The sequence below is a fragment of the Chiloscyllium punctatum genome, chromosome 2 (assembly GCF_047496795.1).
Source record: "Chiloscyllium punctatum isolate Juve2018m chromosome 2, sChiPun1.3, whole genome shotgun sequence".
Lineage (NCBI taxonomy): Eukaryota > Metazoa > Chordata > Chondrichthyes > Orectolobiformes > Hemiscylliidae > Chiloscyllium > Chiloscyllium punctatum.
The window spans coordinates 88,621,193-88,633,600 of record NC_092740.1 but is presented as its reverse complement, the minus strand read 5'-3'; positions in this window follow the sequence as shown (position 1 = coordinate 88,633,600).

Genomic DNA, 12,408 nt, shown 5'->3' with positions numbered 1-12,408 from the left:
TTCAACCCGAGTCTGCTCCCCGATTTTACTAGATCATGGCTGATCTGATAATCATCAACTACTTTCCTGCCCTTTCCTCATAACTTCTGATTGCCTTAATGATTAAAAATCTGTCTACCTCAGCCTTGAATATACGAAATGATTCAACCTTAACAGTTCTCTGCAGTAAAGAATTCCACAAATTCATATCCCTCTGAGAGAAAGAAATGCGTCCTCATCTCTGTAGATGTCTTAAATGAGCAACCACTTATACTGAGATTATGGCCTCTGGTCCTAGATTTTCTCACAAGACACATCTACCCCATTAAATTCCCAAAGAATTCTGTATGTTTCAATAAAGCTACCTCTCATTCTTCTATATTCCCACAAGTGCAGGCCCAATCTATTCAACCTCTCCTCACAAGACAGTCTTTCCATAGTTTTGGCAGTGTCTACAATATATGGAAGGATTGTACTGACTTGGTAGAGTATTGAGTTCTGATAGCTTTGTAGTTTGCTTTTTATCAACTTACACTCATGCACAAATAAATATTTGTATATTGAACCTGCAGTGCTGCATGTTTAATGACAAGCTCTGCAAATTTGCTTAATTCCATTCATTTCTTTGTGGTTCATTTAATCCTAGTTTGACCAGCAACACAGTCACTGTTGCAGCCTGTTCAAAATTTTACAGAGTTACACATAACAGGATTTTTCCCTACCCACTTACCAACAGACAATATTTTGATAACTTTTCTCAATCATGCTGAATATATAATTTTGCAAACACATATCTTCACACATTTCTACTTTTCCTGACCTGTCACCAATAACTCTAAACATACAATGGCACCTATAAATGTCACATACCTTTTCCTCTGAACTAACTGAAACTTGGATGCTGAGAATAGGTCTCACATAAAATACCTGCCACAGTACTTCCCAAACAGTTATAATTGATTCACCACTTTAGTCAAAAAGTCTTAAGTCAGTTAGTCAATTTTAATATAATTTTCCAGAACCCAGAATTGTCTATAAAACAATTATGAAAAGAGAACCAATTTCATCAGCTAAACTAAACAAATGAAAATATTAATGTATCCATGTTTTCACTTTGGAAGAATAAACCTTTTCATATTTCCAATTGAGTTTGATGCTAGGAAGCACATTGGCATGTGGAGTTTGCAAGTAATTTGTGAAATTTACATGTTATCTTGTTTTATTTGCCAACAGAAATGATCAAATGCTAATTTGGATTTGAGGAAGCAACATCTTCAATGAATATGCTAAATGTTAAATACTTTTGCTGTGTGATAAACATATAAATATTGAGCATTACAATACTGTGCTTTTGTTAAACAAGTTGTTATTTTGTTTTGTGCTATCCTGAGATCCAACATCTTTGTGTGGTCTTCTATCAGATTTGAAATACTATGGATTAGTCCACTTGTCCCAAGATATCAGGACAACTCAGCGGTTCTATTTTTTTAAATAGACATATAAAATTCTTTGTTTTACCAGTTAATAACTTCTGTTTTTGTTGCTACTGCCTTTATGTTCCATGTGTTTTCCCATATCCTATTTGTTTAACTTTGTATGCATTCCAAACACCCACTCTAAAATTAGCGATCAGCTTTGCAAACATTCAAAATTATCATGTCTATAATCATAGAATTAAAGAGCACAGAAGCAAAACTGACAAACCTCAAACAAATTTAGAAGATTATTATCATCCTTCCCCCTCTATTCCATATATATTGTCGATCATATGTAATTAATGCTATATTAAGAAGGTTACCTCAAGTTTGGCTAAAAATATTTGACTAAGAATGTTACTAAAGTATGAACATTGACAAAAATTCTCAAATTCTTTCTGGACCACTGTGAATATAGCCCTGCTGGAAAATAAAAAGTGCCTCTGAAGCAAAACCTGTCACTATGAAATATGCAGGTGATCTTGAGAATTCGGTGAGAAATTTAATAGCATTTTCTCGTGTTTATTCATCCCATCTTGGGAAAATAAAGAAACTGAAGTCATTAATGATGTGAAATGTGTGATAAACAAAGGACATTCCTCTCATTACATTCTGTATTCCTCAGTTTATCTCATATTTCTAAGTGAGGAGATTTTGAATTTGAGCTTAAGACAAATACATTAACACATAGTTAACCTTGATACTTCAGTGTAGTCTTAAAGACTACATTGTTAGAAATGCTCTATTTTGGATGAGATGTTACATCTAACTGATGTGAAAAACAGGCAGGATCGTGATGTGGGATTACTAATGCAACAGCACAGCGACATTGTGAAGCTGGCTAATTTACTTGATTTTTCTGTGAGCTCAATGGTAACAGTGCTGTTTTGTGACAGCATGTGTTAGTCGGGGTCTAAAGCTGAGAGGTAAAGCCATCCTGACCTTTCAAAGTGGATTTGCAATGTTGCTGTCAGGCAGAAGATATAAAAGTTTGAATACAAGCATGAACAAATTCAAGAATAGCTTCTTCCCCGCTGTTGTCAGACTTTTGAATGGACCTCTCAATGTTAATTTTGATCTCTCTATCTCTGCACCTTCTATGCGGCTGTAACAGTGAATTCTGCACTCTGTTCTGATATCCCAGTATTCTGATATTCTGCACTTTGTATGGTACAATCTGCCTGTAAAGCACGCAAGACAACACTTTTCACTGTAATTTGTTACATGTAACAACAATAAATCAATTAATGAACTTACTCTGAAATCAAAAAAGACATAATAATGGTACAACATACTGGAGAGCAGGCCAAATGATCTCCTGACACAATGCTAAAGGATTTGATCAAAGGAAAAGGGATGTGTTTCATCTATGGGGGACAGAAAGTCCTTCAGACATACTTTTAGAAATCAGGTATAACATGTGGCCAAGGCTGTCAGTGCCAGGAGTCAAGCAGCAGTGGCCTAGTGGAATGTCACAACATGGTCAATGACTTCCACGAGTGACAAGATCAGTAATTCAAATGCAATATTCCACCAAATGCACTACTACTCTCACCTTGGTCCAACTGCCAAGTGCACCACATCATACTCTCTCATCTACTAAAATTCTCTATCAATCACAACTCATGCCTAGCATTCATAACATCAGCTCACCCTCTACACTTGCTCATCAGGGATTGATTGACTTTGTGGATTACTTTACTTAAATCAGTAAAGTATATTACAAATCATGAAACAGACATTATAACAAATCAACTGACTAGAACAGAAGTAAGGAGAAACTTCTTCAGCCAGAAAGTGATGAATCTCTGGAATTCATTGCCACAGGAGGCTGTGGAGGCTAGGTCATTGAGTATATTTAAGACTGAGATAGATATGTTTCTGAATATCATGGGGATGAAGGGTTATGAGGAGAAAGTAGAGAATGGGGTTGAGAATGGGGTTTATCAGCCATGACTGAATGGTGGAGCAGATTCGATGGGTTGAATTGTCTAATTTCTACTCCTATGTCTTATGGTCTTATGAATTCCTGTGTCTGCAGCTGGTAAACCCACAGTAAACATATTGGCAAGTGTTGTCATAACTTTGTATGCATCAATGTGGATTTGTTAAAGATGAACTCTCTTAAAGGCAAGGTACTCATACAATAACCCCTCTTTTCCAAAATAAAGTTTAACTATTTACAATAATAAGTGAATCTACAAGTCTCCACAATGTAAAGACAATTTTCTGATATGTCTAAATTTCATGATGATGACTTTACAGGGTAATAGTACTGTTTTCTCCAGTCACCAGTTATATTTTCAGTCATTTCTCTTTGTCACATTTTTTTGTCATGCACTGCAGTAGCTGTTCTAGGACTCATTTATCCTAATACGTTACAGCCAGGCTTTCCTTCAGATTAACCATTGTCTGATTTTGTTCCTCAAGCTGCTCCGATGGAGCCTAATCTGTTTTATTGCAAGTTGCTCCAGATCTTTCTGTAAATTGTTAATTTTCTCACCACATTGATGATGGATTTTGTTAACTTTCTTTCTCTTCCAGATCTTCATTCATCCGAATGAGCTGAGGTATCCCTTAGAGAAGATTTCATCATCAAAGAGATAGAATTTTCAAATTTGGATTTTTTCTCAGTCTCTTCCTTTATTTTTCTTCTCTCCATAACAGAAAGGTTAGATTTTGGTTCCTCTAATTCAGAAAGAAGTGTAATTTTCCATTCTTTCTTCATACAAAGTTCTGCAAGTATTTCTGGAAGATTTGGATGTGGTTTCTGTCGTTTCTGTGCTATTTGACTTATTCCATGAATTACATCTAGAGTGAAGTCACAGCATGCTGATGTACCTGCAGTTGCTGTCCAACATCTACAATAGAAAACATCTGAGGTATCCAGGCATATTGCATATTTACTCTCGCACAAGTGATGCTGCACATGGAATTGGTGAACAGTTGAATACCGAACGTTTTATATTCATACAATTTATGGCTTCTTGTATCTGTGGGTTTCTTACAATTTGCAGGGGTAGTATATTGGCACTTGTCCCTGTGTCAATCTCAACCAATAGTGAATTGTCAGCAGTTTTCTGAGAATGGTTCATTTAAATTTTCACAAACACATTAGACAGTGTGATGACATTAATGTGAAACGTGATCATTCTTTGACTCTAAATTCTAAGGCTCTTATAACTTAAACTCAAATGACAATATTAATATGCTCATTTAAGATGTTAAGCAATAAGGTATCAGGAGGCATCATCTGCACAAAACTCCACACAATAACTCAATCTCTGTTGTTATCATATCTATTGATTCTGTCCCTGTTCATCTTTTCTTTATTTATTTCAGCCTTACAAACATACTCTTGGTTTGATTTTAGTTCTGATGTAGAGTGTGCTCAGTTGGCTGGACGGGTAGTTTGTGATGCAGACTGATACCAACAGCTTGGATTTAATGCCCACACCAGCTTGTTATTTGTTCATTTGTGGAATGTGGGTGTCACTGGTGGACCAGCATTTTTTGCCTGTCCCTAATTGTCTCTGTTTGAAGTTTTCCTGAACTCTGCAGGTGTGAAATTCCATGGATCCTACAGAGGATTTTTGACAGACAGCAACTGAATTTACATCTGCTGTCCTCTTTTGGCCTGTAGCAGACTTCTTCTAAAAAACACATTTTGAGATTAAAGTTAACAATTTCTCCCTTACTTTGTTTTTTCTGATTTCTAACAGTGAACGTAGTACCCCAGATGTGATCTCACAACGACACCTGTACAGCTGCAGTAAAATTTCATACTTTTACATCTCATTCCTCTTGCAAAAGAAATGTTCCATTATGTGCTTAATCACCCACTGCACTGCAAACTGACTTCATCTGATTGATGTACCAAAAGGCCTACAACCCTCTGTATCACTGATTTCTGCAATCTTTCTCCATTTAAATAAATGCTACTTTCCCATTCTTCCTTTCCAAAGTGGACAAGTTTACCCATGTTATATTCCGTCTGCCAAATGTTTGCCCGTGTCTGCAAAAGGATTACCTCCTCCAATCTGAGGCATCTGTAAGGAGAGAAAAGAGCTGATGTTTCGAGACTAACTGACCCTTTGTCAAAGCTTTGACAAAGGGTCAGTTAGACTCGAAACGTCAGCTCTTTTCTCTCCTTACAGATGCTGCCAGACCTGCTGAGATTTTCCAGCATTTTCTCTTTTGGTTTCAGATTCCAGCATCCGCAGTAATTTGCTTTTACCTCCTCCAATCTATCTGACTTCTCCAATCTTTGTTCATATCTAACATTCCTCACCTCTCATTCTCATGAATCTTTTCTGCATTCTCTCCAATGCCTTTACATCCATTGTTAATTCTGGCACCCAGAATTGGACACAATGAGCCAGCTGAGCTGAACTGTTCACGTACAACAAGCTCAGTGTAACTTCCTTGCTTCCATACTTTATGCCCCTATTAATATTGCCCTATCACCTTCAATGACTTGTGCTTATAAACATTCCACTGCACATTAAAAACATTGCTCCAGCATTGTTCCAGTAACCTTTTTTGAATTACACCCTGTTAAAAAAATAACTGAAACAAAAATGGGACACTAATTGACTCTCTCTACCTGAATAAGCTGTTATTAATCCATCATTATGTAGTGATTAGATTTAGACGACAACAGTAAATAACTTCATGCACAAATGAAGTCTTGTACAAATGTAATCCACTGATATGTCCATGGTCTGTACTATTGATGGCAAAGAGTCAGATAAAAGGAATTCCTCAAGTCCACAAACATAAGTCCACCATAATTCTCTAGTCCATGTTTAAACTTTAAGGTCTAAAAAATACATTAAAATATTCCAATCCCAACTCTCCCACCTTCCTCCAATCTCAAATTTAATTTTCCAATAGGATTGATCGATCAAGTTCAGATTGGGAAAAACATCAGATGAAAATGGACACTATTTTCTGAATGTAAGCTATTGAAAACTTAATGATATCTGATAAATCTACTTCATTGTATTTCCATGGAATGTGGTATTCCACCTGATATATCAAAGGATAAAGAAATCCATGGTTATGGGCCAATATCAAAGTACCAAATGATTCTTGAAAACCTGGCTTTAAAATATATCGAAATGGATATTGAAATGTGCAAGAACTATCAGTTTAAAAACTACGCTATTTGAATAATATGGACAGTGATTAACTTTGCAGGTAGATATGGAATTGAGACAAAATATTATAATAAATCTTTCAAGTCTAATGATATATTATTTCAAGATAGAAGTTCATTTAATCCTGACTGAATAGCTTTTGGAAAATTCAAGTCATTTCTCTTAAAGCCAGATGTTTATTAAGAAAGCAATCAAAATAACTTAAGCCATGCTGCGAAAAAAAAACTCATTCTCATACCATTCTTCCTAAGAAACTTAGAATTATGTTGTTCTCTGCTGAAAGATGAATAATTATCTTACCTTGTATCTACCGTAGCACTTTATAAAGAAAATCATGTCTTCTCTACTCATTTTGAATGATTTTAATTATTATTTTATCTTGTTTCAAAATTCTATTATTATGACAATAAAAAGAGATTAATGCTACAGACAAAGAAATGAAGGCTGCTTCTGCTCCCTGGGTTCATTATCTCAACAGTACGTGTGCTATGGCAAAGATTATTGCAGGTGCCATCATTGATGCATCATAAGATGTATTTCTTATACCTGAAGGTCCTGCAGTATAGAAAACAAAACAAACATAATCATTGAACCATATTGTCATAAAAGCAGTAAGGTCCTTGGAAATTCCAACATGGGACCTAAACAATTTTTACTCCTGAGTTGTATTTTAACAAGGACAACATCGCTTCTTCTCACCATATTCTTTTCTCTCTTGCCATCACATTAAATTCTTAAATCTTAGCAGATGAACAATCATTGATTCTTCCCACTACTCCTTCCTCAACTCACATTATAAACAGTCCTCTTTATATTCATCATCCACCCAGCCTCATTCCTGCTTTTGCTTTCTTCAGCTCTCATATTTAATAAACCTATAACTATATCAGCTTAACTTCACCACGCATAATACTATGGAGTGGAAGAAAATAAGTAGCAAAGGTGCTATCTAATTGTCCTTTTAAAGCCAGAAGCCATGGCAGAGCAGAGTCATGAGGATCAGGGAAAGTGACGCTCACAGCTTACCTTAACAGGGCAGCCGCATACTATTTAAATCCAAAAAATGCAGCAAGCTTCTCAACATCAAGCTGTATTCTCATTACCATCCTTATAAATATCCCTTCCCTCTTCCTACGTGTCCTCTGTAAATGCAGGAGGACCATGCAAAAGAAAGGAGTATTTCTGAAGACAAATTGTCACAACTTAATCCCTCAAAGCACCTTCACAGATGTGAGTGTTTCATGTGGGGTAGATAATGAACTTGATTTTTGTACATGGTGAAAATTCCAGTAGCCATAGCCAGCAGCAGAGGCCAGTAGTAATAATAACTAGGGCAATGGAAAATAGGCTAAAGGACAAGACCCTCTCCCAGCTCTTCTAAAGAGGAGTAACATGTGTCCAGGTTTGGGAGGGAAACTGCCAGCTTTAGATATACAGGTTATGGAAGAATGCTAATGCAACCATTTCCTGGAACACTACATTGTGGAACAAACTAGGAATAGAGCTATTTTACATCTAATCTTCTGTAAAGAGGCTAGGGTTTATGAGTAATCATAATAAGCAATCTTCTGTGAAAAACAGGACACAATACAATGGAATTCCATTTTAAGGTTGAGACTGACAAATCTAAAGCTTAAATCCAAATACATGCACGTGAGGAGGAGCTGTCTCAAGTTGACTGAGTAAATACACTAAACGAAGCTTAGCAAATAAATATTGCAAATATTTAAAGAAGCATTTCAAAATGTTTGGTAAAAATATACTCCATTATAAAAGAAAAACTCAGTGAGAGAGATCCATTTATAAGTTACAAGAGTGGTTAGGGATAGTATAAAATTAAGAGAAGAAGCTGATAGCGTTGCAATGAAAAGTAGTAAGTGTGAGGACTGGGAGTGTTTTGAAATGAGCAACAATCTCCAAAATATAAATGCAAAATAAATAATATGCAAGTCATCAAGTCAGAAGTATAAAAATAGAATGTAAGAACCATGACTAGTGCATGAAAAGCTGGAGAGTAGCTAAAGTAAACAATAGCCCCTTAGCAGCAAAGATAGGAAAAATTATCATGAGAATGAGGAAATAGGAAAGACATTAGACAAATATAGTGGAAAATAGATTATCCGAACGAGATGGGCGAGCACTATTTGGAAAATCGATTAAATGCCTTTCCTCAGGGGCTCGGAGTTTTAAATCCTGCTCCCCGTTCAGGAGACTGTAGCAGCACACAGTGTGCGAGGCCCACGCCCCCCAACAGCCCCCGCCCCATCCAACGCCGCCCCCGCCCCCCCAACACAAAGCGTGCGACCCCCACCCCCAACACCACGTGCAATCCTGTCCAACCCCGCGCCCCCCCAAACCCAATCCGGCCCAAACCCCCCCACCCCCAACTCCTTCCAACCCTGCCCCTAACCCGGTCCAACACCGCCCCCACTCCCCAGCACAAAGCACACAAGCCCCTGCTCCCAACAGATCCCCATGCCCCCTCCTCCCCCACCCTGGCCCCTCTTCGGGTCAGCTGGACTGCACACTAACAAGAAGACTGCTGCTTTAGCTGCCTTTGTGGGGTAAGTCTCCAAATAGAGCACACACAGCCACAGCCACACACACAACGTTTCACTGCAACATTTTGACAGGTTGCACATTTGCCCTGCACAGGACAATGTTGGAGAGATTATTCCTGGGAAGCTGGGAGTGGGTGGGTTAGGGTATACCCCTCTGTAGAACTCCAGGGAAAGTGTAGAGAGAGAGAGGTGGCGGGGTCAGTCATTTGGAGATGGTGCCTGTTTAATCACTGTAACAAAAGACGCGATCACTGTTGGAAACACGTCTTTGATATAATGTTTCCATTGGGACCTTGAGACCTCCTTCAGATAATCCGATTTTCGGATAATTGGTATTCGGATAATCAAGGTTCCACTGTATATTATGCCTGGTTTTGGGTAGAAGATATAAATTACATGCCAAACATTAAGGGTAACCAAGAGGCTAATACAAGTAAAGAAATTAAAATAATTCATAACATGGTGTTAGATAAACTTTAGGGACTTGATGACCTACACCTAAGGTATATATGGTGAAAATGGATGGGTTAATTACGATTTTCAAATCTTCCCCAGATAAGTCCAGTGGATCCAAATTTAGTGCTGAACTACATCCATGGTTAGTGCAAAAGGGTGCTGGTCTGCATATATATCTGTTAGGCACTTTCTGTTCTGTTGTACCTTGAGTCTCCAAAACAGATACAACCATTTTCAGGAAGGTAGCCAAGTATTTGCCTGCTGGAATTAGACCAACGGACAGAACTTGTATACAATCCTCCTAAACCTAAAAGTCTTGATAGAATTTTCAAAATCAAAAGGATCTGATCAAAGTAGATAAGAAGAAACTCTTCCCTCTACTAAAAGGATTGTAAATGAGAGGGTACAGATTTAAACTGTTTTTAAACAAAGCAAATGTAATATGAGAAAAAAAATCAGCAAGTAATTCGATGGAATGCAATGCATGGAAGTGTGGCGAGGCAGATTCAACTGGGACATTCAAGAGGGCATTACGCAGTTATTGGAATAGAAATAGAGTGCAAGGTTATGGAGAGAAGGTCATAATGCTCGTTCTGAGAACATGTGCAGACTCAATGAGGTAAACAGTGCTCTTCTGTAGAATAAAAGTCTATGATTCTGAGAACTTTATCAGTTGCAACCTATCTGAGGATGGACTTTAACATCTCTGCCAGACATGACTCCTTGATGCCCATTTGTCAACAGCAGACCGGAGGTACCCTCATTGGCTTGCTGTGATCTTTGGTCTCAGTCCCAGTCCGTCTCTGGCAGCCTACTCCTTCAAGCACCTCCTCAAAGGAATTGAGGATTCTTATAAAAGGTGACATTCCTGCCCCCAATCGTAAGCTCTATTCTGCTGCAAACAGAGGGAGTGCTGGAGTTTTTTTGAGCATGTAGAACTCTGACAGTTTCCATATTCAGTGTTCCAAAATGACAATGTCCTGGACTGGTAATTTTCACAACATGAAGTGGGGCCTGTACATCTGCTTGTTTCATTTCACAATGAGGCCTACAATGCAAACCCTTATCTGACAGCCATTTACACTTTCACAATAGCACCATGTGTTGCCCTCATCAGTTTTTAGGGCCTTTTTTGTAGCTCTTGGGTCAAACTTACAATAAATGTAAGCAATGTTTATGATTGGAAAACAGAAAATCTGACACCACTGTTTAAAAAGGAGATGGACAAAAGATGAGGAATTATAGACAGGTTAGCTTAACTTCTGTACTGGGGAAAATGCTTGAATCTATTATCAAGGAAGAGATAGCAAGAAGTATAGATAGAGATTGTCCCATTGGACAGATGCAGCATGAGTTCATGAAAGGCAGGTCATGCTTAACTAATCTAGTAGAATTCTATGAAGACATTATGAGCACGTAGACAATGGGGGCCCAGTAGGTGTGGTGTATCTAGATTTCCAAAAGGCATTCGACAAGGTGCTGCACAAAAGGCTGCTGCATAAGATAAAGATGCATGGCATTACAGCTAATGTACTAGCGTGGATAGAGGATTGGTTAACCAACAAGAAGCAAAGACCTGGAATACATGAGTGCTATTCTGGTTAGTGATCAGTGACTCGTGGTGTGCCTCAGGGATCAGTGTTGGGACTGCAATTATTCCCAATTTATATAGATGATTTGGAGTTGGGAACTACGTGTAGTGTGTCAAAGTTTGTGGATGACACTAAGATAAGTGGTAGAGCAAAGTGCGAAGAGGACTGTGAATCTTTGCAGAGGGGCATAAATAGTTTAAGTGAGTGGGCAAAGGTCTGGCAGATGGAATACAATGTTAATAAATGTCAAGTCATCCATTTTGATAGGAAAAACAGTAAAAAGGACTATTATTTCAATGGTAAAATATTGTAGCATGCTACGCTGCAGAGGGACCCAGATGTCCTTGTGCATGAATCACAAAAGGTTGATCTGCAGATGCAGCAGGTAATTAAAAATGCAAATAGAATTTTGTCCTTTATTGCTAAAGGGTTTGAGTTTAAAAGCAGAGAGGTTGTGCTCCAGCTGTATAGAGTGCTGGTAAGGCCACATCTGGAGTACTGCATGCAGTTTTGGTCTCCTTACTTGTGAAAGGATGTACTGGTACTAGAGGGAATGCAGAGGAGGTTCACTGGGTTGATTCAGAGTTGAGGGGGTTGGCTTATGAGGAGGGACTAAGCAGACTGGGATAATATTCATTGGAATTTAGAAGAATGTGGGGGTATCTTGGAAATACATATAAAATTATGAAGGGAATAGATAGGATTGAAGTATAGGGGATGTTTCCGCAGGCTGGTGAAACTTGGAAACGACAACATAGCCTCAAAACTAGAGGGAGCAGATTTAGGACTGAATTGTGAAGGAACTTCTTCACCCAGAGGGTTGTGAATCTGTGGAACTCCCTACGCAGTGAAGTAGTTGAGGCTTCATCATTAAATGTTTGTAAAGCTAAGATAGATCATTTTTTGAACAGTAAAGTAATTAAGGGTTATAGTGAGAGGGCAGGCAAGTGGAGCTGAGGCCACAAAAAGGTTAGCCATGATCTTATTAAATGGTGGAGCAGGCTCAAAGAGCTAGATGACCTACTTCCGCTCCTATTTCTTATGTTCTTATGATACACGGTCAGGTGTATCATAAATTTCAGAAAACAGATACTTATTTAATGGAGGAGCATCTCTTGGATAGATAACTTTAACAGATTCTGGATTAGTGGTGCTGGAAGAGCACAGCAGTTCAGGCAGCATC